This window comes from Benincasa hispida, chromosome 1 (genome assembly GCF_009727055.1).
Source record: "Benincasa hispida cultivar B227 chromosome 1, ASM972705v1, whole genome shotgun sequence".
Taxonomy (NCBI): Eukaryota; Viridiplantae; Streptophyta; class Magnoliopsida; order Cucurbitales; family Cucurbitaceae; genus Benincasa; species Benincasa hispida.
In genome coordinates, this window is record NC_052349.1 from 18,685,017 (window position 1) to 18,693,091 (window position 8,075).

An 8,075-nucleotide genomic window follows, 5' to 3' on the forward strand; every position below is an offset into this window, starting at 1 on the left:
CTCAGGTATAAAAATCCCACAAGTATGAAGAGTATTAAATACCCATAGCAAATGGGTTTTAAAGTTCCATGGATAATGATATCTTGAGTTCTAAAAAGTGAAATTCTGTAATACAAATAAGGATATTAAATATCTGTTTGAAATCCTTTGGCAATGCCCGTGAAATAAACAAGCCCTATGTATAATTGAACTATAACCTACTAACTTTGTATCATGGTGTTATTGCTCGGTGAGCTCATTCCTCTTATTTATCTTATTTTTCTAGTACTCGTGTGGACGTATCTTTTGGTGTTATTGCAGTTAGCATTCTTGGTACATAATAATAATAAAATTTATTTAAGAGAATGAAGCTTTTACAATGTATCTGGAGGTAGATGATGGGATCGAATCCCACAACAAAAATGTATGACCGCTTTTGTTTTGATTTTGGTAAGATGAAAATACAGAGTCCTAAGAAAAAAAATACAAACAACACATGTTGTGATTAACTTAAGTTAAGCATAAATAGAATTTAGAGGAATTATCTGTGAAGACTTTTTTTCAATAAAGATCCTCATCGACCTCTAAGTTCCTTTTCTTCCTAAAGAGACCTCCAAAATGTCTCTCTCTACGTCTCTTGGCAAGGACTCATTTGTGGGAATCATCTTTTGAAAGAGAAAAAAGGGAACTGGGAGGGATTGATTTTTGGCAGAGAACTTTCTCTGTAAGTTTCTTGAGAGAGAGTTTTTAGAATTATAAATTTCAGTAACCAACACAGAATACCTCTGTGTGTAAATAATCATTTAGCTAACTAACTAAATAATCATCACCATTTAATTATTTGGCATATAAATTAAATAACTATATATTAAATCAAATTTAATATAGAGTTAAAAAAAATTTAAGGTATTGTAATTAAAGTGTGGGGTGGGGGAATCGAACCTCAGACCTCGACGTCAATAGTACAAGATTAATTAATTAACATAAATATCACATATTTATAGTAGCATCTATTCTCCATCATTTGTTAATTAATTAATTAACCATTAATTAATCAATTAACATATAAATTAAATAATTATATTAGATCATATTTAATATAGAATTAAGTAATTAACATATAAATGTCACATATTTATATGTATACTTCTCTTTATGAATCTAATTCATATAAATCTAATATTTGAATCTCATTCAAATACATCTTTCTTATACTGTAATTTTATATGAATCCAATTCATATAAATTTAATATTTGAATATCATTCAAATATTTATCTCTTACATAATTTAGATTATAGATCACATCTATAATTAACCACATTATATATTAATCATATTAATATAAAATTCTTTCAAGTGATTTGAACAATTCAAATCATTCCTCATTACTATCCTTTAATGAGCTAACAAGAGAACTTTATGGACTAGAAAGCACAGATACTTCTAATTGTGCAGAGAATAGGTATCAGATACGATATAGATACTAATACGTCATTTTTATTTTTAATTTTTAGATACGGGTATCTGCTTCCAAATACGTGATACATGAAGGAGATACGTGGGTCAATTTTTTGTTTCAAATTTAAGTCTAACCATTTAAAAACCTAACCTACAACCTATTTTATTTTAGTGCATGTTTAGGAGTGATTTTAAAATCATTAAAAATCACTTTTTTCATTTTTAAAATCACTCGAAAACACAATTTTAATTACTCAAAATTAATTTAATTTTCAATTTTACACTTTTAAATGCAATTTTCATATCATCAAAATTAGTTTTGAAGAATTCAACATGTTTCACGGTGATTTTGAAAATGACAAAAGTGATTTCAACCATTTAAAATTACTTCCAAACATAAAAGTCCACTTAAATTGAGCAATCCAAAACAAAATAAATTAAAAATGATAAAACATAATTTTTTTAAAAAAAACCCGAAATTTAATTAAATATTCATTCTTCCCTTCTCTCTCACTATTTAAATCATGATTCACACGTCCTTCATCCTCAACTTCATTATTCAATCTTCATCTTCTACTTCTTTCCTACCGTATACTCTAGTCACTCAACAATCACTCGACATTACTGGATTTTTTTTCAAGTTTTTACTCTCTTCTCGAATTTATTCTAATCTAACTTAAAATATGTATTATAGAAATTAATTGGACGTTATATATAATAATATATATATATATATATATATATATATATATATAGATATATATATATATATATTATTTTCAACGTATCCGTATCTTAGTTTTTTTAGAAATTAACGTATCGCCGTATCGTATCGTATCCATATCATGTATCTGTATCTGTGTCTGTGCTTCTTAGCTTATGGACCTACAGATTAGAATCTCCAATGATATGAGATTAATTAATTAAACTCGTTTATTAAATTAATCAATTTTCATTAAATACCAATCACTCCACTAAAGACCGATAATTACACTCTTCACACAACAGATATATTTCTATATTCATGGATATAATCAATCAACAGTGAGTCAACTCTTCACAAATCACTCATAACTACAACTGGGTTAAATTATCGTTTTACTTCTGCAGTTACATCTAACTCCTTAAGTACCACAAATTTCTCTAGTGAAACACCTCTCCTAAGAGATTGAGGCCTCATTGTCCAAGACCTGGAATTAACTATTAATGGAGTAATTTATCTACTTTCCTTAAGGTCAGGAATGAGTGAATTTCATCTTATGTAGTTGTTTTCTTAGTTCCCTACTCGGACAAATCCCCAAAATGGTAGGCTTGTTAAGTCGGCTAACATAGCCACTCTCACCCATACAAATCAAAGAATTGCCCTAATAAACAGGAGTTTACAACTCACTCATGATTAAAATTAAGTCACCCATAGTCATCCTAGTGAAATGTAAGTCTCTTCTAGTAATGGTATTATATAGAGAGACTATTCATTTTGTGGTCTGGTCTTATACAACCTCTTTGTACAGAATACCCTCACTCACATGTTTCCATATGAATGATCAAGATCAGATCATTTGTAGCACTTTACAACAATTGTAACAACTACAAAGTGGATCACATTCGTAGTGTTGCCAGAATAAGTACCCAGCCTTATCCATCTCATACGGACCATTTAGGTTATTACTTAAACTTGATCCACATGTATGTCAACTACATACATGTTTTAAGTTTTATAAATAACCTTGGATCTTAGTTTATTGGATTGAATTAATGTAATCTAAATGTTAATAAAATACCTCTTATTTTATATAATTTGTTTTTACAAACTATAAGATATATGAGATTTAGAACACCAAATCCAACAGTGATTAACTTAGATTAAGCATAAATAGAATTTAAAGGAACAACCTTTGAAGACTCTTCTTCAATAAAGCTCCTCACCAACCTCTCTGTTCCTCATCTTCGCTAGAGACACCTCCAAAATTTCTTCCACGCTATGTCTCCTGGCAAAGATAATTTGTAGGAATTGTCTTTTGAAAGAGAAAAAAGGAAATTGGGAGGGATTGATTTTTGCAGCGAGCTTTCTTTCTGAGTTTCTTGGGAGAGAGTTTTTAGAATTCTGAATTCTGATAACCGACACATAACACCTCTGTGTGATTTTAACGAGAAAGAGATAATAACCTCCCACCTCTTCACTCCCCTGCATAAAAAGGGAGTGGATTTAATTAAAATTGATTAATAATTAATAATATAGATTAATCAATCAATCAATTATTTAATTAATTATCTTATATTTAATTTAATATATATTTGAATTATATTCAAAATGTAATCTCTCTTATAACTTTATCGTTTTAATATGAATCTCATTCATATTAATATATAATATGTAGTTTTAATATGAATCATCACATTCAAATACATTATTTCTCCCATAATATATACTTTAAATTTGAATCATATTCATAATTAACTATATAAAAATGTATCTATATATACTTTAAATTTGAATCATATTCATAATTATCTATATACATTATATTTTATATTAATCATATCATATACAATTAATATATGTTTCTCTAAATTAATTTGAACGTTTCAAATTATTCTTTCGAAACTTTTGTCCTTGTTAATTCGTTATGAGCTAGCAAGGGGACCTAATGGACCTATGGATTATAAGCTCCAACGATTCAAAATTAATTAATTAGACTCTTTAATTAATTCATCAACATTCATCAACTAAGTGGTAAATCACTATAGACCTTTGCACTCTTATGCATTGCAGGACGTGTTGCATCCATTGATTTAATCATTCCACATAAGTCAATCATTCACGAGTTATTCGTAATAATAGTTAGGTCAGATGTCTATATTATTCCTATAATTACCTCTATATCCTAAAGTACCATTGATCCTCTAATGAACAATTTGTTTATAGTCCAATCATAAACCAAGCCCCTTTTGAGACCAATGAAAGGGTGGGGTCCCATTGTTCAAGTCCTGGAATCAACACTTAAGGGAACTAATAATCCACTTACCATATACAGGAAGGAGAGAGTTTCATCTTCTGAAATTACGTTTCCAACTCCTTCTTCGATAAAATCCCCAAAATGGTAGGTATATTGAATCAGCTGAAGGAACTCTTAAAATAGAGAATCAATGAGCGGAAGCAGATCGTTCCAAATCCCGCTGTGAAAGAATATGAATATTTACAATCTAACAGCACAGTTCCATGAGCGTGTTCGTATGCAGGGCAACCCCCATTGATGGATCTCTTAACGAAGAGTTCCATGAGCGCGTTCAGATTGCTCCAATTTCACAGTGACCGAAATACACCATATACATTCAAACACAAAGTTATGCAAACGAACAGTAATTAATGGCATGCTTTGAACAAGAAATAATAAAGAAGAGAGTTCTTATACCAGTTGAAGATGCTCTTCAAACTTTGGAACTCAACACAGTGGAAGACCTCTACCCGATCAACAAACGCCCAACAGATATGTCGACTACAGCAGCACGAACAACTGCAAACAAACGAACGCAGTGGGGACGACACCACCAGAAAGGAGCCCTAGGTATTCTCGGAGTGAGAACCCAAAGCGTGGTCTTTGGTGAGTTTGATAGAGGTAGGAGAAAGAACTGATCGTGATAAGCAAGTGGAAGAGAATATGAAGCTATCACATAGCTAGATGCTTATTGCTTAGAAGAAACTACACGATCGTATATATTTTACTAAACAATCATTTAAGTAAAGGTAGGCGATCGTTTAGCAAATACGGCACACTATAATGAGGAAAGCTATCCGATCGTTTAGGAACTAGTGTGCGATCGTTTAGGCGCTGAGCGACTATCGTATAGGCTTTTGACTTAAGCAATCGTTTACGTTTTCACACCAACGTAAAACCTTTTCGATCTTTTACGAACATTTCAAAATGAAACCAAATTTCATTTTTATTCTTTGGTTACAATAATCAACGCTATTTTCCCACTCACGCAGTCCGAGAGAGTTTTTAGGTTAATTATCATATAATTAATGAATTAAATTATTAATAAATATAATAATATTATATTTTTCCCCTATAGTTTGATATCGCCTATCTACTATAGTAATTTCTCTTTTACTTGATATAAATCATATTTATATCTAATTTTCTCCAAAATAATGTATCTCATACATTTAGCCAATTATATCATATATAATTAACCGGCCCAATTATATCACATATAACTGAACTTCCTCTTGTCAATTTGAACATTTCAAATTAACTCAAACACTGATTTTCAACTTTATCCAAGCTACCCAAGGGACTTAATGGACCTGTGACTCGAAGCTCCAACAGTCCGTGAATAGCTGACTAAATTCTTTAGCCACGAGATCCACCATCCGTTAACTGTCAGGTATTCCACTAAAGACCAACAATTGAACTCTTCTTACACAGATATATTTCTGTGTCCATCGGATATAACTATTATAAGTACGATGACCCTTCACAGATGCTCGTAAGTACAGTTGGGCCAAATTACTATTATGCTCCTATAGTTACATCTCACTCCTTAAGTACCATTGATTCCTCTAATGAACAATACAACATAGTCCAACTATATTGAACACCTCCCGGGCTAAGAGAATGTGTTGGCGCCACATCGTTCAATCCTTGAAATTAACTCTTAAGGGAGCTATCTATCTACTTACCTCTGCCTCGGAGAAGGAGTGAATTTCATCTTGTGTAGCTGAGTTCCTAGCTCCCAAATCAGACGAATCCTTAAAATGGTAGGTTTGAATTAGCGACCTGGCCACTCGCACCCATACAAATCAAAGGACCACCCTCAATGGCAGGAGTTCCCAACTCACTCGGGATTGAGGTCATGTTACCTATGGTCATCCTAGTGAAGTGAAATCTCTGTCATGAACGGTGTTATATAACAAGACGTTAACACTTCGTAGTCAGGTCTTATACAAACTCTTTGTATAGGACGCCTCCGCTCGCATGTCCCCAACACAAATGATCAGGATCAGATCATATGTGACAAGTCACAACACTTATGACCATTCCACAAAGCGGGTTGCATCCGTAGCGTTACTAGGATAAGGTTTGCCTCCTTTATCTATATACTACAGACCATTTTGGTTATCACTCAAGACATGGTCCATTTGTATGTCACCATATACATGCTTGAGTCACATACAGATAACCAGGGATTTTATGTTTATTGGTTTGTGTTAAAGCAAATAAAACTAGTAACTAAGCAAAATACTAGATGTGAAGTAAATATCATATATTATACAACACAAGCATTCGTACAAACTATTTACAAACTACAGGACACGAGACTTTAGGGCATCAACCCCAACAGAAACCTCTTGGCTCTGTTGAGTTTTAGTATGTGGCTGCCAATTTTAATTTGTTTGGAACTGCAAATATCAATTTCTTTACTATATTTAAAAATTAGTTAAATAATATTACATGTGACAAAGGTTAGGGTTTTTGTCCAAATGATAGATATTTAGTGCTACGAGAGTACCATACTTTCTTTGTTCACACTACAAATTTATCTCTATAACTATTCATAGACCCCACATTAATGTCAAAGGTCCCACCTTATTTTTAAAAACGTGTTGACATGATATATAATAAGTGGAGGTAGTATAAAATAATATTCCGTATTTAATTAAGTTGTAATTGACATGTTTATTCTTTTTCTTGAGGCCAAGAGTTCAAAATTCTAGCCCAAGTGAGTTTAGCTCAGCGGTAATTGACATGACCTTCCATCTCAAAGGTAGAAAATTCGATTCTCCATCCCACAATTGTTATATACANATTGAGGTCATGTTACCTATGGTCATCCTAGTGAAGTGAAGTCTCTGTCATGAATGGTGTTATATAACGAGACGTTAAGACTTCGTGGTCAGGTCTTATACAAACTCTTTGTATAGGATGCCTCCGTTCGCATGTCCCCAACACGAATGATCAGGATCAAATCATCTGTGACAAGTCACAACACTTGTGACCATTCCACAAAGCGGGTCGCCTTCGTAGCATTACTAGGATAAGGTTTCCCTCCTATATCCATATACTACATACCATTTTAGTTATCACTCAAGACATGATCCACTTGTATATCACCACATACATGCTTGAATTACATACAAATAACCAGGGATTTTAAGTTTATTGGTTTGTGGTAAAGCAAATAAAACATGCAACTGAGCAAAATACAAGATGTGAAGTAAAATATCATATATTATACAACACAAGCGTTCGTACAAACTGTTTATAAACTACAGGATACGAGACTTTAGGGCATCAACCCCAACAAGTTATGCATCAAGTCTAAATTACAACATGCTTTAAAAGGAAAATACAAGAGATCGAGTAAACATACCCTTGAAGAACCTTTTCTTCTAGTACTTTCTCGATCCAACAACAAAGCGTCCAACAGCACAAACACACGAGCAAATCCAACAAACAACACGAATTGATAAATACTCGATCACAATCGAGTTAAATTCGACCCTCAACCCTCGAATGCAAACTCGACACAACCAAGAGGTTACCTTGGTATTCTCGGTGTGAGAATCCAAGAGGTATAGGCTCTATATGGATTTGTTAGAAGGAAGGAGGAACCGGATAATCGAGTAAACGA